Source organism: Ambystoma mexicanum, chromosome 10 (assembly GCF_040938575.1).
Source record: "Ambystoma mexicanum isolate Mex_15411 chromosome 10, UKY_AmexF1_1, whole genome shotgun sequence".
In the NCBI taxonomy this organism is placed as follows: domain Eukaryota; kingdom Metazoa; phylum Chordata; class Amphibia; order Caudata; family Ambystomatidae; genus Ambystoma; species Ambystoma mexicanum.
The window spans coordinates 1,448,094,656-1,448,117,184 of NC_090932.1; the positions used below are offsets into that span (position 1 = coordinate 1,448,094,656).

General features: G+C 49.7%; 1 protein-coding gene across 7 annotated transcripts in view; it reads right to left on the reverse strand.

Annotated features, from left to right (window-relative positions):
* The window catches only part of MAPKAPK5 (MAPK activated protein kinase 5), a 983,215-nt gene that overhangs the window by 391,682 nt on the left and 569,004 nt on the right, over positions 1-22,529 (reverse strand). The gene's annotated exons all lie outside the window — the stretch shown is intronic.

A 22,529-nucleotide genomic window follows, 5' to 3' on the forward strand; every position in this document is an offset into this window, starting at 1 on the left:
GCTTCTGAACATTAGAACTACATGGTGTAGCCTATGGACTCTGTAACCCTGTTGGACTGCAATATAGCGAATTAAATGTGTAAACGAACTGGGTAGCACTAGGCGTAGGAAATTCAGAATAAACAGGAGCGACAGGATGGAGGCAACCTACCCCCAAGAACTAGTAGTAAGGCGGCCATTAGGGCGGCTTTACCCTGCTGAGCTGCGAGTACAGGCTTTGCCAGAAAGGGCTAGATGCGGGGGTGCCCGAGATCCAGGGATGGAGCTGGGCAACAGTTGGGGAGGCTGTTGTTGGGGAAGGGTAAAGAGGGGGGAGGGGAGTTCGTTGTGTTTATAGTTAGGGGAAGTTTAAGTTGGGGTACGAGCCTACATAGACAGAGTAAGCGGCTGGAGATGGAATCCATGGGTGAGGGAGGGAGAGGGACTTTGACATGTCATGGAGGAGCTTAAAATAATCACTTGGAATGTCAGGGGACTTAACAGTTACCTGAAGAGAAACAAGGTCATGCTGTATCTACGAAGACAGAAGATAGATATTGCCTTATTGCAGGAGACGCACCTAACGTGAGACAAGATGGAGATGATTGGGAGGAAATGGAAGGGAACCGTGGTGGGCTCACCATATTCGGCTTACGCTAGGGGTGTGATCACCTGGGTGGCACCACACATCCCGTTTCAGCTGTTACAGACGCTGGTGGAGACGGACGGGAGGATGGTGATAGTGAGGGGACTGGTGGAGAACAGGGAAATAAGTGTTGTCAATATGTATGCCCCGAACCAGAACACAGCGGCCTACTTTAAAAACCTGTGTAACAAGCTTAGCATGTGTGTATGGAGTGCAGTGATTTGGGGAGGGGATTTTAACTGTGTATTAAACCCTAAGGTAGACAGATCAGATGGAAAGATGGATAGACCTGCCCCGTCAGCAAAGGCGCTACAGACGCTGCTGCATGACTTTGGGCTGGAAGATGCATGGAGGGTGCGTCATCCTCATGAGAGGCAATACTCGCATTTTTCCGCCCCACAGCAATTGCACACAAGGCTAGATCATGTCTTTGTCACTCCGAACATACTGACTGAGATCTCGCAGGTTGAATATAAAGCGAGAGTCCTTTCCGACCACTCGCCCCTGCTCCTTGGATGGCAGTGTTGCCCCCAAGGGCAAGAATTCCGACGTGGCACCTCAGGGCAGAGGCGCTTAGAGACCCCCTCTTTAGGGAGAACATGAGGGAGGAGATTGTTAGCTACTTTGAGACGAATACGGGCAGTGTGGAGTTGGCAGGTACATTGTGGGAGGCCTTTAAGGTTGTGATGTTGTGATGAGGGGGGTGGCCATCGCAAAGTCCAAGGGGTTGCAGGGTGGGATCCTGGCTTACCTGCAGAGTACCGAGGGAGAACTGGAAAGGGCACTGAAGGGAGGGGACAGTACCAGCCAAAATGCTGATCTGATACTAGAGCTGCAGCAAAAGTGCGCAGGGCTCTGGGAGAGGTTGTGTAACCTTAACTATAAAAAATACATAGAGAGACAGCATGCGGGAGGAGATAAACCGGGACGGATCTTGGCATGGTTATATAAGAGCGAAACCCCTAAGCCCCTGATCAGATCAATAACGAGGGAAGACGGAGGGGTGGTGGATACCCAGGAGGCGATTAATCAGGAATTTGATACAGAATGGCAGCTGTATCGGGATAACAGAGAGGATAATCAGGTAATCATAGCAGAAACATTAGAGGACATAGGACTGCCGCAGATTAGTGCTGAGGAAAGGGAGGAGTTGGATGCACCGATCACCCTGGAGGAACTAGGAGAGGTGGTGAGACAGTTGCCAACTAGTAAGACCCCGGGGACAGATGGTCTTCCAAGTGAATTTTATAAAATCTTTAAGGATGAGGTGCTCTCCCTGCTGCTAGATATGCTGAATTAGACGTATGAGCTAGGCAGACTGGCAGAGTCACTGAGAGAAGCAATTATAATACCGCTTCCTAAACCTAACAAACCTGGGCATAAGCTGCAGTTCTTATAGACCCCTGTCGATGTTAAACCAAGACAGTAAAATTCCTACTGCCGTTCTGGCAAACAGGTTGCGTAGGGTCATAGGCACATTGATACATCCGGATCTGACGGGTTATGTCCCCAATAGGAATTTATCTAAATCTTGGAAGACTCCATAGAGTCATTGAACATGGTAATGAAAGCGAGGACGAATTGGCGATTGTCTCGCTGGATGCAATAAAGGCCTTCGACTCTGTCAGATGGCCATGGTTGTTGGCATCCCTGGCTGGCTATGGGATGGGTCCGGGATATTTGCAGTGGGCTAAAATGTTATATAGCGAACAGCTGGCCAGATTAAAAACGGGGTCAGTGATATCGGAGAGATGGAAGCTTCGAAGAGGAACCAGACAGGGCTGCCCATGGTCCCCCCTGCTTTATAAACTGGCCTTGGAACCCCTAGCGATCTATTTAAGGCAACAATATGACACGATAGGCATCCCTGCGGGAGGTGAACAACATCCGATATCCCTATACGCAGATGACATATTACTATACTTGCGACACCCAGAGGAAAACCTCCAATATATTTTGGCGGTGATAGGAAGGTATGCGGACATGTCTGGTATAGCGGTGAACCCTCAGAAGTCTAGCATGTTCCCATTGGGAGTGTATAAGGGGATTCCCCCGGAGCAACTACCAGTGTTGCAAGTCCCATGGGCGGCCATCACATTCCACTACCTTGGCATAGACATATATCACACGGTTGAAGAAGAGCACAAGTGTAATACAGAGGTAGCCATCAAGAAAATTGAGAATTGCATGCGGTTCTGGGTAAGGCTGCCTTTGGCAATGATGGGACGTGGTGCGATGCTAAAGATGGTGGTTTTGCCATGGCTCCTGCATTATTTTGGGAATATTCCATATTTTATACCAAAGAGGTTCTTCAACAGACTGGACAGCATGTGCAGGGACTTCCTGTGGCACGGCACACGGAATAGATTACCCCTCTGGAAGCTGCAGAATTTTCATGAGAAGGGGGGCATAGAATTGCCGAATTATGAAGTTTATTATGTTGCAAGTCAGCTGCAATATGTGGCTAAATGGCTCTCGGAAGAGGTAACCACTGAAACCAGGCTGTTCGGGCGGGATTGCGGCCCATTTTATCTGAAGGAGGTTATGTGGTTGCCCCCAGCAGTAATGGGAGGGCGCCCTGTGATGATGGTACTGGGGTGGAAGATGTGGCGCAGGGCTTGTGAATTGATGGAGAACCCACATCCGTTCTCCCCACAGGTGCCACTGGTTGCGCTGGCAGGCGGGGAAGAGCAGTTAAGGAAGCTGATTAGGAACCACTGGGAGCCGGTGGGGATAGTTATGATGCGGGATATTTGGCAGGATGGGATCATAACAGACTTTGAGGAGCTGGGGGTGGGAACTGGGCTACACAGTGGCCAATATATCACATGTCATAGACTGGTGCGGAAGATCAAGAGAACGTGGCCTGAACTGGTACTCGAAGGAGAACCAGACGCTATTATAGATGTAATATATGATATAGCGGAGGGGGGGCCATGAGACGTCTAGGATATATGAGATGTTGATGACTAAAGCGGGAAAGGAGGTGACGCAGCTGAGACTGGATTGGGAAAACAAGGTGGGAGCTCCGATGGAAGATGGGATGTGGGAACGAGCGCAAGGGTATCACAAGAAGGTGTCGAGGATTGCTAGACTCAAACAGATGCAACTGTATGTTACGCATAGGGCGTACCTGACACCCCAAAGGATAGCCAAGTTCAAAAATGCAGGAAGACTGGCATGCCCTAAATGTAATGAAGAGAATGCGGGCATGGTGCATACGTTTTGGTCATGCCCGATTATTGAGAGCTTCTGGGGGGAAGATTGAACATAAGTTTGCGGAGAAGGGTATCAAGATTGTGGAAGATACAGTGTGCGCCTGTCTGTTGGGGGGCTTCCCCAGGCCACGTAAATTTGGGCACGTAAGCAAACTGAAAGATCTGGCATATGCGCTTGCCAAAAGGAGAATAGCTATGGGATGGAAGACATGTCATAAACCACGTTTAGAAGTATGGTGGAAAGACCTACAAAAGTGGGCGGAGGCGGAAACCATGGTATGGTAAGAGGCTAGTAGTGTTGGGGGGGGGGGGAGCTAAGACCTTGATGGCTTGGAAACAGTTGATAGCGGAACTATTTGGGTCAGTGCCAGACCTACCAGAACTCTCGGAACCAAATACTCCAATACAAGATGCAGAATAGAACATTAGTAGAAATAGGCTCGTAACAGGGGGTGGGATACGGGAAGTAGCGCATGCGATTGAAGAAATGTATAATTGAAACGTTATTGTATATGCTGCAAGTTTGGTTTGTGTTGGTTGTAAAATTAATAAAATTGTTTTTAAAAAAAAGTAGGTTTTGGACAGAGGGCAGACAATTGTTTTGGACAACGGATGAGCACCCTTAGTTTAGTTTGCTAGGGATAGATAGGCATTTTTCCTTTTACCTTTGAATAAATCCCCTTGAAATGTCAAAAAAAAAAAAAAAGTAGTTCTCAATGAAGTTCCGGTAATATTGAGTAAGTCCTAAAAAGGCTCTTACTTGGGTTTCAGTAGCTGGAGTGGCCCAGTCTTGTACAGCCTGGCTTGATCTCCCTTCTTCCTACCTCATGACTAAGGTAGACCACTTTACCAACTTGGCATTTACTTGCTTTGATGGTCAGATTGGCTGGCTGAAAAGCCTGCAGCACATGTCACAGTTGGTCAAGATGTTCTTCCCAGGTGGGGCTGAACACTGCTAGGTCATCCAAGTATGCCATGCAGAAGTTCACTAAAATATTCAGAACATGGTTAACTATGCCGTGGAATGTAGCAGGTGCATTCTTTAAATCAAAGGGCATGACCTTAAACGTGTACAAGCCTTCTGGGGTGGAGCATGCCGTCGTCTCCTTGGACTGGTCAGTCATGGCAATCTGCCAATAACCATTTGTCAGGTCAAAGGTACTGAGGAATTTTGCTGAGACCAGCTTATCCACCAGTGCATCTGCCCTTGGCAAGGGATGGGCATTAGTCTTGGTAACTGCATGTAATGCCCAATAGTCCACACAGAATCCAAGTTCCTTAGTTCCTGCCTTTGGTACTAACACAACTGGGCAAGCTCATGGACTTGTGGAATGTTCAATCACTCCAAGGTCAAGCACCTTATTGACCTTCTTTCATGTGATTTCTCACATTATCTGAAATCCTGTAGCCCCTGCTTTTTACAGGTACACTATAACCAGTGTCAATGTCATGCTGGCCCCAAGAGGTCAAGCCTGGAGTAAGTGAAAACAGAGGGGTAAAGTGAGTTAACAAAGCCTTGCACTCTTGCTGCTGTATTGTCAGATTAGTACTTTTACAGTAGACTTTTACTGCTTCTACTGACCCATCTGAAGGGTGTCCCCTTAGAAGATCTGGTACAGGCTCACTCTCCTTTTCTTCTTGATCGGAAGCTAAGAGCAAAGCTCCTCTATCTGGTCTGGAAACATAAGCTTTCAGACGGTAGGTATGAAAGATCCTGGGGGCTTCCCTTCGGTTTGCCCAAGTCTACCAAATAATTGACCTCTCCAGGTTTTCCCACAACTTTGAAGGGTCCAGTCCATTTGTCCTGTAAGACCCTCTGTCTTACTGGGACCATGATGAGAACTTGTTGGTCTGGAGTATGCGCTCACCATGTTTACCTTCTGGTCATGCCAATGCTTGAGCAGAGCCTGACCAGCTTTCAAATTCTCACTGGCATCTCTTCATGTTTGAAATCCTCTGTCTGAAGCCTAGCACAAAGTCAGTAATCCGCACATGCTTGATGGAAGGTGCACTCTCCAGACCCCTCTTGATCAGGGTCAAATGGCCTCTGGCGGGATGACCATAAAGTAACTCAAAGGGTCTAAAGCCCACTCCAGCTTGAGGAACTTTTCTGTAGGCAAATAGAAGGCATGGCACAAGAAGGTCCCACTTTCACCTAAGTGGTTCTTCTAAATCTCCAATTATGCTCTTCATTTTTCTATTAAACCATTCTACCACCCATGTGTCTGTGGGTAGTAGGCGGTTAAGAGCTTGTAGGTGATCCCACAGGTTTTCCACACAGCCTGCATATAGTGGGACATATAATTTGACGCCCTATCGGCTACAACCTCCTCAGGAAATCCTACTCACCAAGCAGGACCTTAGCCACTGCCTGAACAGTAACAGTTCTCATTGGAATAGCTTCAAGGTACCCGGTGGCATGGTCAACCACAAGCAATATAAATCGGTTGCCTGTATATGTTGGAGGGTCTTTGGGACCAAAAATGTCAATCCGCACCCTCTCAAAGGGAACTCCCACAACTTGGAGGGGCACTAAGGGTGCCACATTCTTGGCCTCACTCTTACCCGATAACTGGCTAGTGTGACAACTTCACCAGTGTTTTTCAATTTCTGCACCCATATTGGGCCAGTAAAAGTTCAATGACATCCTCTCATTGGTCCTCTTAGAGCTAAAGTGACCAACAAGGGGGACTTCATGTGCCAACTGCAGGAATTTGGGTCTTAATTCCTGGGATACTCCCAGTCTCCTGAGGTCTCCTGGAATAGACTCCATAGGCTCACTGTAGAGATGTCCATCCTCCCAGTATAGCCCATGCTTCCCAGGGTCTTGCCCTTCACTCTGGGAAGCTGCCTGCTGACATACCTTCTAGAGAAGGATCCTCTCTTTGTCCCCTAACTGAAGTCTGTACTTGAGGGTCCACCTTCTGCAAGCAAAGTCTACAGGTCAGGATGGTCCCTTGGATCCAGATATTCCAGACTGGGTTGAATCGCCTCCACTTGTGAATCAGAATAGGGTCCTTCAGGGGATTCTCCTGGCACCAATACAGCCTCAGTTGGTGGTGGGGTGATAGGGGGGACCTCTAGGTTTTCAACAAGAACCTCCTTCCTTGTGGAGGTTTTGGGCTTGGTCCCCTTCCCTTTAGAGACTCTAGGTTTCCCCTCAGTCTCTGTGGTAAGATCTCTTAAGGTTGCCTCTCCGGCTTTCCTACTCAACTCCCTTCTCTTCTTAGAGGGGGGTTTTGGTGTGCTGGAGACTACACCCATTGCCCCAACAGTACTCTTCCTGGTACTTCTGAGTGAACACTTTCAGGAATTTTTATAGTCATCTCATTACACTGAATGATAGCCGACAATACTGAGCACATTTGGAATGGGCTTCCTGCTAACTTGGTAAGCCTTTTGGGAGCCTTAGCAACTTCCTCCGGTTGAAAGAAATGTTAATCTACCACAGTTATACTGGCCCCAGTGTCTCTAATGACGGGTGTCCTGACCCTTCACAAGTACACTGTCTTTATAATACTCTTTAGTATCATCAGGAATGGAATTATAGACCTCAATGTTCTGTTGTTCCCACAGTCCCAGAGATACTAAAGCAACTCTAGTCTGAACACCAAGGGGTTCTTCAGCTTGAGGATGAAAAACTAGCCCCCGTCATTGGAATATCCACATTGTGTGTGAATGCCAAGCTGACAGAGGGGATCCTGAAGGTTTACCCTTACATCTGGGATCTCCTTTCACATGGTCACCAGACCCACAAACCACACATTTCCCAAATCTCTTTTGGAATGGGTGGTTCTGAAAACCTCCCTCTGGTTTGGGCCCAGTGGTTTCACTAGCCCTTGTTAAGCAATATGTCTTGCTGGCGCTGCATACCTGGTTTTCCTGATGGTTGTGCTGTTGACACCAGTCTGTCAAAGGTTGCGAAGTTAGTGCAACACGAGAAGCCAACCCAGGACCCACCAAGATGCGACTTTCCCAGGATGTACGTTGCACAGGAACAGTGCAAGCACTGACTGGGAAGGCCAGGCTGTGTCTTTACGTCCAAAGGTCAATGTCTCAGAGGAACGTAGACTGTTGGCAGGGACTTCTGGGGAATGGTAAAGTCCAAATGGGGTCTAAACAGCCAACAAGATGAAATCAGCAAAGTCATTCAGGGAATGGATTAAGGAATTGGCAAGGAACATGCTGGAGCAGAAAAGGCAGGAAGAAGTAGGGAGATACAAAAAGAAACCGAGAAGGCAGAGCAGACTGAAGGAGGCAAGGAAGGGCTGGGCAGAACCACAGTGCAGGGGGTGCCAAGGGGCCAGCAGACAGGGCCCGGAAGAACACAGGAAGACAAGGAAGGCAGAAGAGCGAGGTAAGGATCACTGAGCAAGGAACAAAATACTCCAAGAGCACAACACAGGGGCAAGGAGCAACTGTGTTAAGACGAGATGAGCTGGGCACTGCAGGGAGCACCAATAGCGCCGGCACCATAATGAGGCTTGGACCACAAGCTGTGGTTGCCAAGCACCTTAAAAACTGTGCAAGCGCAGAGCAAAGAACTCAGAAATCTGTGCATGTGCGGTGCGCCCACAATGGCAGCGCCCATGAAATGCTGCTACCTCGCGGAGTGAAGCTGAGGGAAACGCCAGCGCAGGTAGAGGCGTCAGAAAGATTGAGATGGAAAACCCTGTAAGGTAAGTGAAGACGGGCAGAGGCCACCATGCAGGGCCAGAGGTGTGACAGCCCTATGAGGTTGTTTATGGGGGAATTTAACCTGGTTATGTTTGTGGCCCCCTTTCGGTGGGGGATTTTTAGAATGATCCTTCTCATCCTTTTATGCTTTTTCCCATCCTCTTTCTTGTGAGGGAACCTAGAATCCTAATGAGTAGCCCTATTGCCACCCACAAGTCAGCAGCCACTGCTAGCTTCTTGGGGTTCAGTTCTTTAGAGTCAGCAACATGCTGTCTCAGCTCTGGGGAACAGGCATCAAAAATACTTTCCAGCATGAAGAGCCACCTCATGCCTTCATAAGAGCTCACCTTGTAGCCCTTAATTCACCCATCTACGTTTTTCAGGCTTTCACACACCCAAGTGGCCCACACATTACCATCTCTTCTTGTGGTCCCTAAACTCCTTTAGGAATTGGGAAGGGGCCTTCCCAAACCTGGCTAGGAGAGCAGTTTCTACCAATTGGTAATCAACATCATTCAACTCCATCACAGCCAGTCTGGGGGAGCCTAGAGATTAACCATGGACAAAACTCACTTTCACAAATACCTTGTACTTTACATGTAAATTCAATTGTACTCAGCCAATCAAGAATATCAGTTTTCACATCATACAAACTCACCAAATCTTTAGGGAGACGAGGCTTGCTGCTTCTGGAGTGGTTTGGCAAAGAGGACTCTAACAGAAATGGAATCAAGGGACAATTTTGTCATCTCTAGTTCATGCTGCATCTATTTTCCCTGAGTTGCAGTACCTTCCTCATTTCCTTTTCTCTCATTTTAGACTGAATCTACAATTTCCTAAACTAAAGCTGCATTTTCATATTTTCTAGCTCTAGAAGAACAAGTTACTTTCTTACCTGGTAACGTTCTTTCGATGGGATGGTCCGACGACGTATTCCATATCTATGACATGTAATCACCACAGCTGTGCTGCTTCGGAAACTTTTTCGGCGTCTGCGTCCTGCGTCGATGACGTCGATGCGCCGCCGTCGAGGACCTCCTCCGACGTCCGACGTCATCCGATGTGATAAGTAGGACGCACGACGCCAGTAGCCTCAGTTGTAGTTTTTTCCCCCAGAACGTGTGACATTAGTCAACTGCCAGTCCGACACAAAGCCTTGCGGAACGTAAGCTGCAATCGCAACAGAAATTCTGCAGCGGGGAAGGCAGGGTGGGAGCGATATGGAATACGTCGTCGGACCATCCCATCGAAAGAACGTTACCAGGTAAGAAAGTAACTTGTTCTTCGAGGGGATTGGGTCCTCCGACGTATTCCATATCTATGACAGGCTCCCAAAGCAGTACCAAATCAAGGAGGAGGGAAAGAATTTAGAAACAAAATTTAGAATAGCGAATCAAATAGCAGAGCAAAGGACCGCCTTGCCAAAGGCCAGATCCTGCCCTCTGATGGAATCGAGGGAATAATGCCGTACAAATGTATGTACTGAAGCCCAGGTGGCAGCATCACAGATGTTGCGAATAGGAACACCCCTCTGCAGGGCAGTAGATGCAGCCACGCCCCTGGTAGAATGGGCCCGCAAGCCAGCCGGTGGGTCCTTACCCGCCAAGCGGTAACACTCCGAGATGGCCAAAATAATCCAGCGTGACAAAGTCTGTTTCGTCACAGCTTGCCCCAAGCGCTTACCAGCGTAACCAATAAAGAGTTGATCGTCCACTCTGACCCGGGACATGCGAGAAACATAAAAGCTCAAAGCTCTCCTAGGATCAAGCCTATGGAGCCTCTCCTCTTCCTTACCAGGATGCGGAGGAGGATAGAAAGCCGGAAGAACAATCTTCTGGGCCAAATGAAATTCCGTCACTACCTTTGGAAGAAAAGAAGGACGAACTCGAAGGACAACCCTGTCCTTGTGAAATACAGTGAAGGGTGGCTTAACAGAAAGTGCCTGTAACTCACTCACTCTGCGAGCGGAAGTAACCGCAACTAGAAACGCAGTTTACAAAGTCAACAGTCTCAAAGGGCAAGAATGTAAAGGCTCAAACGGAGCACCCATAAGAAACCTAAGAACAAGGTTTAAATCCCAACCGGGCACCAGGAAAGGCGACGGAGGGAACACATTAGTGAGCCCTTTCAGAAACTGTGAAATTAAAGGGATTTTAAAGTAAGAACATTCTTCAGATGAGCGCTTAAAGATGGACAGCGCCGCCAGGTAACCTTTAATGGTACCCACTTGCAAGCCCCTGTGGGCCAAAGAAAGCAAAAAGGACAGAACCATGGGGATGTCACATGCAAAAGGATCCACATTCTGAACTATGCACCAGTCGCAGAACTTACGCCAACGGCAACGGTACAGAGACTTAGTTGCGGGCCTTCGGGCCGAAAGCAACACCTCCATCACGTCTTCAGGGAGGTCCCAATCCTTATACCTCAACCTTTCAGAAGCCAAGCGTGAAGGTTGAGGGATCCGACCTCTGGATGGAGAACCTGACCCCCCTCCCGTGAGAGCAGATCGTCTCGGTAGGGAAGACGACGTGGAGGGCAGATGGACAAGTCGAGAAGGTCCGGGTACCACGTCCTCCGAGCCCACGCCGGAGCAATGAGGATCATCCGGGAACCGAACTTCCGCAACCTCCGCAGCACTTGCGGGATGACGGGGACTGGAGGAAACGCGTACAGCAGCGGGAATGACCACTCCACCACAAACGCGTCGCCTAAGGCTCCTTTCGGAGGAAATTCCCGCGAGCAAAACCTCTCGCACTTCCGGTTGACACTGGAGGCGAAGAGATCCACTTGAGGGGTCCCCCAAAGGGCGAAGATCTCCAGGAGAATCTCCTGAGCCAACTCCCACTCGTGAGAGATCGCGCTCTGCCTGCTCAGAGCGTCCGCCGTCACGTTTTCGTCTCCGGCCAGATGAACTGCCGAGATCGAAACTTCCTGCCGGATGGCCCAGAACTCGAGCTGCATCGCCTCCCTGCACAGAGGAAGTGACCCTGCCCCCCCCTTTTTGTTGAGGTAGTGCATGGCCACAGTGTTGTCCGTCATGATCAGGACAGCCTTTCCTCGCACAGTCGGCAGAAAAGCCTTCAGGGCTAGCCTGACGGCCCTCAGCTCCAACAGATTGATATGGAGTCTGGACTCCGACGGAGACCAACGACCGCTGACTGTCAGCCCGTTGGCATGAGCTCCCCATCCCGTGAGGGATGCATCCGTCACGATCGTCACCTCCGGCCAGGGTAGCCAAAACGGAGCCCCCTTCATCAAGTTGCCTTCGACAGCCCACCACAGAAGGTCCCGGGCGACCGAGGGCGGCACCTGAACCGGGTCCGACATCCTGCCGGAGGACTGCGACCATTGCGTCTTGAGTGCCCACTGCAAAGATCTCATCCGCAGGCGAGCCTCTGGCACCAGAAGAATGCAGGATGCCATGAGGCCGAGCAACCTCAAGAACTCGAACGCCGGGAGCGTCTGGGCATGCTGAAACTTGTGCACCATCTGCTGAATGTGAAGAGCCCTCACCTGGGGAGGAAAACACTGCCCCAGGGAAGTGTCGAGCACTGCTCCGATGTACTGGAGCCTCTGTGTTGGCGTCAAATGGGACTTCTTTAAATTGAGGGAGAAGCCCAGCCTGTGAAGGGAGTGGCAGGCGACGGACAGATGATCCAGGACTTGCTCGGGAGAGCTCCCCCTGATCAACCAATCGTCCAGGTAGGGGTAGACGTGAATCCCCCCTTGCCTGAGATGCGCTGCCACCACCACCATGAGCTTGGTGAAAACCCTCGGGCGGAGGTCAAACCGAACGGCAGGACCCGAAACTGAAAGTGCGAGTCGCCAACCGCGAACCTCAGGTACTTCTTGTGCTTGGGATGGATCGGCACATGGAAGTAAGCATCCTTGAGGTCGAGTGACACCAACCAGTCCTGAAGCTGAAGGGCCTGGAGGACTTGAGAGAGAGTAACCATCTTGAACTTGTCCTTCCTGAGGAGTTTGTTCAAACCGCGCAAGTCCATGATGGGTCTCAAACCCCCGTCTTTCTTCGAAATCAAAAAATAAGGGGAATACCATCCCTTGTTCCTCTCCGCTACAGGCACCAGTTCTATGGCGCCTTTCTCCAGCAGGGCTTGAATTTCCTGCGCAAGGAGCGGATCCGGACTCTTCAAAGAGAGGTTCCCCGGTGGATTGTCGCGAGGCCTGTGCCGAAAGGGAAGACAGTAGCCGTGGGAAATGATCTCCAGAACCCACACATCTGAAGTAATGGCACGCCACTCTACAAGATGCTGCGCCAGCCTTCCCCCAACCGGCGAACCATGGTACATGGCCTCATGACTGAGTAGGAGCGGCTGCGGCGTTACCTGAGGGCAAAGAGGCAACTGCCCGAGCGGCCTTGGCACCACGGGTACCTTGTCGTCCACCTCTGGTACCCCTGCGTTGGCCCCTTTGACTGCCAGCTCCTCTCGCTCTACCAAAGGACGAGTAATAGCGAAAGGAGCCACCCCTCCACTGCTGTCCCCTAGGACGAAAAAGCGGAGGTTGGCGAACTGCAGCGCCCAACGACTTCGCTGCAGCTTTTGAGGTCTGCAACCTCTCAAGGCTCTCGTCAGCCTTGCTGCCAAAAAGATGTTCACCATCAAAGGGCATGTTGAGGAGCCGGGACTGCACATCAGGAGCAAACCCCGACTTCCGCAACCACGCAAACCTGCGTATCACGGTGCTCGCCGCCATGGACCTACTGACGCATTCAGCCAAGTCCAAACCCGACTGAACGGACTCACACATGGCATCCTTACCATCCTGGACCATAGCAAGGAAACCATCCCGTTCGACCCCTTCGGGAATATGTTCAGCCGCTAACGCAACACAGTTCCACAGAGTGTGCGTGAAACGCGACAAGGCACAAACGGAGTTGGCCGCCTGAAGCGCCATACCACCAGAAGAAAACACCTTCTTCGCCCAGCCATCAAAACGTTTGTCGTCCCTATCAGGAGGGATGGTAGGGTACGACGCCTGCTTTGCCGGGGCCGTGGCCGCCTGCACCACCAAACTTTCCGGAGTGGGGTGCCTGGTCAAGTAGCAGGGGTCGCCACTGGCTGGACGGTATTTTCGCGACAAGGATCTGCCCACTGCCGGGAGACTCTCCGGAGCAGTCCAAGCCGCCGCCACCCTACGCTGTAAAGCCATATGGAACGGCAGTACCGGGTCAGTTGGGGGACCAACATCAAGGACGTCCGTCAGATCATCCTGCACAAACTCACCTGGGGGAGCAGACCATCCCAGATACTCAGACACCCTAGCCATAAGGCGCCGGTATGAGGAATCGGCATGGGAGCCAGGCTCAGGCCGACCAAATTCCACCTCCGGAGAGGTGTCCAGTCCACTGGCATCATGCAGCGACTGCCTCAAATCGTCAAATTGACTATGGCCCGAGACAATGTCATCCGGCACCTGACTAGGAACCAGGCCATCCGAATCCTCATCCGCCTCCGAAATATAATCCAAGTGGTGGAAAGGCACCCGAGAGTGCCTGCTCTTAACCAGAGCCTTCCTAGGGGGAACACCCGAGACACGGGGCACCTCCGACACGAAAGGCGTCGATGGCGTCGAGCGAATCGGCGCCGACGTCGAGAAAACCGGCAACGGCGCCGAGAGGATCGGCGTCGACGTCGAGGAAATCGGCGTCGACGTCAGATGCAGCGCCTCCAGTATCGGCGGCGTCGACACAGCCCTCGAAGCCGGAGCTCCGAGCGTGTCCCTCGACGACCTGACCGTCGACGGCTTCGACGACTTCCTCGGAGCCGGAGCCTCGAGAAAGCCTGTCGACGCCCTCGACGCCCCAGACGTCGATGTCTTCCTCGAAGACATCACAGGTGCACACGGTCTCGATCGCGTCGAGGACCGGGACCTGGAACGGGTACGGCGAGAACGAGCCCCCTTGTCCGAACGGGACCTCTCCCGTGACTCGCGCCGACCACTCTTGCGAGCGGTGGCTCTCGACCTCTCACGGCCGACCCCACTCGGGGGCGCGGACGGTTGAGTACCCTGCGACTCAAGAATCGCCAACATCTTCTTCCCGAAGGAAGCCCATTCCTCCGGCGTCGCACGGCTGGTGGGGTAACCGATGTGCCGGGCAGAGTCCTCTGAAGAGGACCTGGAAGGCGACCGGTGTCGGCGCTTCCGAGAATGCCTCGAAGAGGCCGAGGAGTGGCGAGACCGACTCCTAGAAGAAGACCGACGAGACTTCCGACGATGACGCGGAGAGTCACCCCTCGAATCATCCGTCGAAAGCCCCGCCGACTTCGACTTCCGGGGCTTGGACACCCGACCTACCGACAATTTCTTCTTACGTTCGCGTAAGGCCTTGGACGTGAGCGACAGGCAGTCGACACAGTCATCCGTGTCGTGGGCCTCCCCGAGGCACCAGAGGCAGGCATCGTGCGAGTCAGTCACCGACATCTTGGACCCACACTCCCCGCACTTCTTGAAGCCCGGACGCGGGGTTGAAGATGAAGTGGAAGACATCGTCGAAGGAACAATTCACAAACGAACAGGTTCGAAGAACCGGAAAGAACAGAACTCTAATGAGTCGAGGCTAGAACCGAGAAACACGAAGCAACACGTTCGCGGAAAAAACGGAACTGAGGCTACTGGCGTCGTGCGTCCTACTTATCACATCGGATGACGTCGGAGGAGGTCCTCGACGGCGGCGCATCGACGTCATCGACGCAGGACGCAGACGCCGAAAAAGTTTCCGAAGCAGCACAGCTGTGGTGATTACATGTCATAGATATGGAATACGTCGGAGGACCCAATCCCCTCGAACCAGCTCAGCTGACATGGTCAGCTACAGGTAGGGGTGAGGCCAAAGATTGGCAGGTGGATTAATATTAACATTTTCTTCCACATCTTCTACCCCATTATCTGGAAGTTGAGGGCTAAGAGTTCAACTTTGACCCTCACTATCTTCTAGATCTATTATGAAGTAGGGGTTACAGGCCTACTTGTAATTGGGTAATCTGTTAGGTAAAGTTTGTATGCAGTACCCTTTGGGACCACTACACACAACTAAGACTACAGGTGTAAGCATAACCAACCTTTAATATAAGTCCGTACTACACAGTTTTGTGGTAGTGTTGCTGAGCTGAGACTCTTATACTCGAGGTTTCTTGGTAAAACACTTATTGATTTATTTCACAGTCAGTTACAAAACATTCACTAGAAGGAGGCAATCTATAGCACACAAAAATATACTTCAGCACTTCACAATATCAGATTCTGAGGCATTTAAACTACTTTGAAGGAGGAGCAAAATGGCATTCAGAGCATTTGAAGTAGGGGCAAAAAGGCATAAGTTAATCAAAACGAATAGTACAGTTACTCTAAAACAGTGCAAATAGTTTGAGTTCACCAGAGGAGTTGATCCAATGCAATAGGTTAGGCCAAAGTCAATAGGCTAAAGTCTTGTATAGGATAAAGCGGTTCTGGAGGTTAACGGAAACGTCTTTGCCGAAGTTCTCAGAAGTAGTTTGTAAAAGAAAGATCCATATGTTGGGTCACAAGCTGACTAGTCCTGCAAGTTGCCAAAGTTTCAAGCACTTTTGCAGTAAGAGGTACGTTCTCTCAGTCGAGTTTTCACAGTACCTTACAATGAAGAAAAAGATGCAGCTGAACAAGTCTGTTCCTGGCAGTTCCAGCAGATCGCACTGTTCCTGAGTCTCAGGCATGGGGACAAGAGTGAGAACGTCGGGGGACTCCTGCCCTGCAATGCACTGCACTGGGACTGGTCAAAAAGCTGGCAAAGGCAAATCTTCAATTGCAGTAGCCGTAGTCAAGCACACAAACTGGTGTCCTTCTCCATGGCGATTCGGTTTCCTGTAGCACTCTGAGGAAAATACAACCAGCTCTGAGAATGGTATCCAGGTGGTTTACGAGTTGATTGGTGCCACCAACTCAAAGGAAGAAGTCGTCCTTGAAGGGCTTCTCTGTAGAGATGAATGTGGTGATTCGGAACTGCAGCACGGCTTCACTGGGCAAATCAACATTCCAGGAGTTACAGCACCCGTCCTCTTCCAGCTCGTCTTCGGTTCTTCCGTTCCAGTGGTCGACTGCCTTCCAAGCCAAGAGACTCACTTTTTAAACTCTTTTCTCCCATTCATTCCACCCTAGCTGCCACTCACCTAGCAGTGTGGCTGCCCTTGCCGGACAGTCAATCAGCCAATCACGCCAGAGTGCATGCGGGTCTCCTAGGAGACTAAGCACAGGAAGTTTCGGGCACCCCCCTCACTTCCTGCCCACCCCAGTCACTTGGGCGCCATAGGCGGTCTTCAGTCCTAAAGCCCGCCAAAGGCGTAGGAACAAAGGGACCAAACCTGGTTTGGTGCGCAGACACAAACTCTAGAAGGACCTTTCTAAAAAGAAATGGCGAAAAAAGAAGATTGAGATCCGTTTGAACAAAGGAGGCTCAGACACCATCGTGATAAACATGGCTCCCGTGATTTAACTTGACCCGTGTTCGCGATCGGGAAAAACATGGTAGTTTGTTGTAAAACCACTGCCACGAGCCATTTCGAGACGAAAGGGTAGCATTTGACTGCTACATGAGTTTCTAGACATAGAGGATACTAAGTAACCTCTCCAGCACTCTATTGTAAGATAGTGTGTGCTGGGTCTAGGAATTTGGAAAGACTTGTAACGTCAATTTCACTTTACTTTCTCTGGGAAACAGTAGTTTATCCCAGAGAAGGTATTTAAACCTTGGGACAGCCTGAAAGGCTTCCCTGTGTCAATGCACTGAGGGTGCTGTGTGACACTCATGAAAAGGTGATGCCTATGGAGTTGTCTAAAACTCCACAAACAAAGAACAATAGCAAAACACACATCAAAATACATGAGAGTGGGGGAAAAAAGGCTCTCACTCTCCAGGTAAAGAAATCAAGTCCTCAAAATCCAGCAAAGATGCTGGGGGTCTCTAAGGTGAAGAGAATTAGCACATTTATGAGAATTCTTCCTAACATAATCCAACAGGTTTTGGATTAACTCAGCTTTTTTTCCTTTTGTACAGAGACATTTATCTTTACACATTTCATTCAGTTTAACAGTAAGAGACGTAAGAGCTTTCGCCTTATAGTTTTCCATAGTGGACATAGTTTTAGTACTTTATGGTATAGTGACCTGGAGGATGGATTATTTGTGTGCAATACAATCAGAAATCAGTGTAATCCAACCTACACAAATCCCACCAGCGGTAACACCATTGTTAAGGGAGTTTTCCTAAAGTCCTACTGGCAGTAAGACTTTATTAAACTATCCCAGTGGTATGTAGATCCCCCACCTCTTATTATCAGTCTGTACTAACTTTGTGGGGTTAAAATAGAACCAGTTGAAATAAGGGTGTTGGCATGTGCAGATGATTTAGTGGTTGCGCTTTCGCGACCTCGGGTGTCGTGTCCGCTTCTAAGGAATATTTTTTATGAAAATGAGATGCTATCTGGCCACAAGATTAATTGGTCAAAATGTTACATCTTTTCCGTTAACTGACAACAGTGCAATGATTGATTTTGAGGGATGGAATTGTAAATGGTGAGATGAAAGTTACTTATTTGAGGATACCTTTGATAAGAGATTTGAAAAAGACTGTTGAGGTTAATGTTGGGAGGGTGATCACAGTTATTAGGAAATATATAGTTAAGTGAAAGAATATTTCTTTGGACATATGGGGAAAGATTAGTGCATTTAAGATGACATTATTACCAAATGTTCTATATGTTATTCAATCACTGAGTTTATCTTTTTCAAAACAGTTGAAAAAGATAAAAGGGCTCATTACACGCTGTGCGGTAAAAAACGGCATTTATCGGCATAGCGCTATTAGCGTTCCCGCCCTCGCACGAGGCTGCTAATTGCGTACCATTACGAGTACGCGGACACGAGCATAGCGCCATGCTGGTAATGACCCTACCGCCATGCCATAAAAGTCCCCAAAAAGTCCCTTACCGGCTTCGACTAAAGTGCTGATAGCACCTCCGCCCTCACGCTACATGCAAATTGCGGTCACCGCTATTAGCGGTCACCGTTAAAATGCTTAACCAGAAATAGCGTCATCGCACAGGAACGGGAAAGAGCACCGGGGCCATCTTTAAAAACACAATCCATTGCCACCCTCTTCCCAGGAAACTCGAACACAAATTCATCCCGGATAGCCCGAAGATGCCCAAGGCCGTCAAAAAAGTTGCTGATCGCCAGCAAAAAGAAAAATTCAGCAATGAGGAGCTGGTCATGCTCACTGAGACGCTTGCGGCAAATGCCTATGTAGTCTTCAGCAATGACATGGGGCGGGAGACCCTCAAGAAAAAGGCCATCTGGGCAGAGGTTGCCCACAAAGTCAGTGCGTTGGGCACCACCACCCGCACAGTCAAGGACTGCCGTAAGAGGTGGGACGACCTCCGGGTCCGTGTCAGAAACATACTGTCAGTGAATCGCAAGCTGGCAATGGGCACAGGAGGTGGCGCCGATTCCCCTCTGAAACTCCAGGAGTGGGAGGAGACCTGCGCCTCCACAATTGGTGTGGAATCGGTAGAGGGTGTTGGAGACATGGAGCATGGTTTGGCCACTTCATCCGATGGAGGTGAGTGTATACATCAAACAATGCACAGTGAAGAGTGAGGGGCCCCCCAAATGTGTGTCCATATTCAGGCCATGGATCCAGCCACAAACATACATGCATGCATCACCACATACACATGCAACACGGACCCATTCATGCATGACCCACCCGACATCCCCATTACCGGAATCCAAAATAAAGAGGCCCCAATGCATAGAGCGGCATGACGTAAACATTCTGCATAAGGCACGTAGAACCATAAACGATGATATTCCCTATTTTTGACCCCTACAGGATCACAGACAGACACTGAAGACCCACGCACTGCGACACCTGCCCAGGAGAGATGAGACAGGGGACACCACCCCCACCTCAAGGGGAACCGGGAGGAGTGTTCAGCAGCAGAGGGCCAAAGGCAGCAAGAGCACCAGTTCTACGCAGCCTGAGGCCACGGCTGCTGCTATTGTTGCACCCACGGCAGTGTGTCCCATTACATGTGAAACCAGCACGGAGGACACGCACTCTGCTGCCACGAGTTCAACTGGTAAGGCAGCAGCCACCGCACCGCTTTCGGGTGAGGAGGAGGCAATTGACATTCTGGATCGAAGCCACACCCCCAGCCCAACACGGTCCATTGAGCCAAGGCCATCATCAGGATCAGGTAGCCATGGAGGATCAGCCACCCACACCGTGGAAGGGGCATGGAGCCCTCAGGTGTCCTCACCTGATGCCAGAGGCATGGACCAGGGCGCAGCAGCCACCCCAACAGCTCGTTGCACACAACATGACCTTGCAACCATCAGCCAGAAGCAGGTAGAAATCACTGCGCTGGTTGGGCAGCATGTGGCCGAGGCACCCCGTCTGAGGGATGACCTCAGTATGTATGCAAGCCAGACAAGGGAGGGCATGGAGGCCTGCACGAACAGGATTTGCGAGGAAATGGCCCAACTCAGGCACGCCATGACACGTATTGCGGATGCCATTGAGCGCCAATACCCACCCCCAACACAGGATCAACCGGGCACCACCTCCTCTGCGAGTTCCCGGCAAACAAGCCCCCTGCGCCGCTCTCTGCGCAACATGAGACGCACGACATTCCAACCACCGAATGGCGGAGGAGGCACTGAGGATTAGGGCCAGCAAGGACTAGGTGGCACATGTGGAGCAGGACACGTACACAGTATAAGGCTCACATGGGGGTGTTGTGGGGGAGGGGGGAAAAGGGTGTTTTTGGGAGTGTTGTGGGGGGAGAGGGGAAAGGTCGTTTGCACAGTTGGGGCCATGCACTTTTTGTTCACATTCTGATCACAATACACTGTTGAGAAGTTGAAACACAGGCTTGGTCTTCATCATTGTGTATGTGTACTTTATTGGGGAGAGGGTCCTTTGTGGGCCTCACCACATGCATCAGGGCAACAATACCCATCTCCATCCATAATAGTTCTCCCTTGTATCTCATAACATTTGATACATCAGATGCTGACACACATCGTGTCCCTCCTGGCCATCGCCTCTTGCATGTCCTGGCGGACCATTTCACCAATCCTCATCCCCATCAACATCATCCTCATCTGGTGGTTGCATGTCAATGTCAGGTGGCATAGGCACATTCCGTCTGATGCACATTTAGTGCTGCATTACACATGCCATGGTTATCTTCGGCACTTTGTCATGGCCGTACAGGAGAGCCTCACCCAGCCCGCTTAGGCACCAGAGCTGTGTCTTCGAAAGGCCAAATGCCTGCTCTATCACGACGAGGGTACAGGTATGTGCAATATTGTAGTCCTCTTCCTGCTGGTTCTGTGGGCTCCGTACAGGGGTTAGGTGCCACCTCTTCAGGGGATAGCCGGCGTCGCCTGTATGGGGTGAAGAATGGGTACCTGTTACCGGTCACCTCTGGTGCAGCCTGTACATGTCACACAAATCGTCTTTGCATTGTGATTGAAAATCACAATTACCAGCATGCATGCAGACGATCTGCGTGACTGCAATGTGCAAAGCTGAGCTCGACCATGCAAGTGGACATGCCCGAATCATGCCTCCGACAGTAATAGAAATGTCTTGGGTGAGGCCAGGTCTCAGGTGTCCCTGGGCCCAGGCAAATATAGTACCACACTGCCAGTGTACTGCCATTCCGACATCCATGTTGCCATGCTGTGAAGCATCACTTCAGTGGTGCTATAGGTGTGTGGTTCGATGCTATGGCTAGGGGTGATCCCTTTGCATGCATTCAAGGGCACATTGCTGTATTGTTGTCAATAGTGAACGTAGGTGATGTTCTTGAAACTGATCAGACTGTTAACTTTGAGAGATTGCAGATGCAATATGGACTAGTGAATAGAGAAAGATTTAATGAATTCAAAACAAACTGAGGTTGATAAGGCCCAATATTATAGGTCGGTTATACTGGACTCCGGAAGGAAGGATGATGGCTGTTAGGGTTGTTATGAAGGCAGAGGAAACCTACACATGTTACAGGGATGTTCGAGAGTTACGTTGTTTTGGAGAGAAGTCCTTCATCGCATTGAATACTGATATTTTGAGGTTCTCCAAATACACATTACTGACGCTGAGTAGATGTTATATGGGAGGGGTCTATTAGTTGAGGATGTGGGTTGTCCGAGCGCTGGTGGTTGCACAAAAACAGATACTTAAAGTATGGAAAACAAGAAAAAAGCCACAAATGTATACTGGGTTGAGTGCGTTAGTTGTATTTTCCACATATGAAAAAGTGATGTTAAAAAGAAGAGAATGCTATGATGATTATGTCAATATCTGGACACCCTTGAGAGAGATTTATAGGGTGAATCTGATAGTTGATTGTTTTATGGTTCTTGACAATATGTTTGTGCATAACTTCTGTTTTTTTTTATTGTGTTTGTTGTGGTGGGATTATATTTAATATATATTGATTAGTTGAATTGTAGTGCTCTGTGTGCCCTTCACTTATTATGTTGTCTATGATATTGTAGGGTATTGCATTGAATTACTTGTTCTTGAAAATGTAAATAACATTTTATGAACTCTCAAAAATAAACATTCAAAAAATGCTGACATGTTAGTAATTTTACAACGAAAAGCTTGCAAATTCATGCTCATGTAACACAAAAAAGGAGTTAATGTACTAGTATAATTAATAGATTTATACTAAAAAATTCAAATGGATTTTTGTTCAGGGTGGATCCCACTTAACTACTTTGGAGGGACTCCTAAAAATATTAAGTTCAATTGAAGGTTTTTGTACAACACGCTCTGAAGCTAGGAGAAATCTCACCTTACACCCTCCAGTAAGAACAATTAATGGGACTGCGATCTATGCTGAAAGTGGGCAAAAGGCATTGCGCATCAATTAAGACATGAGTTAGCTGCTTTATCGTTGGACAAACACATATTTGTTCATGTGGCTGGATTTATAACC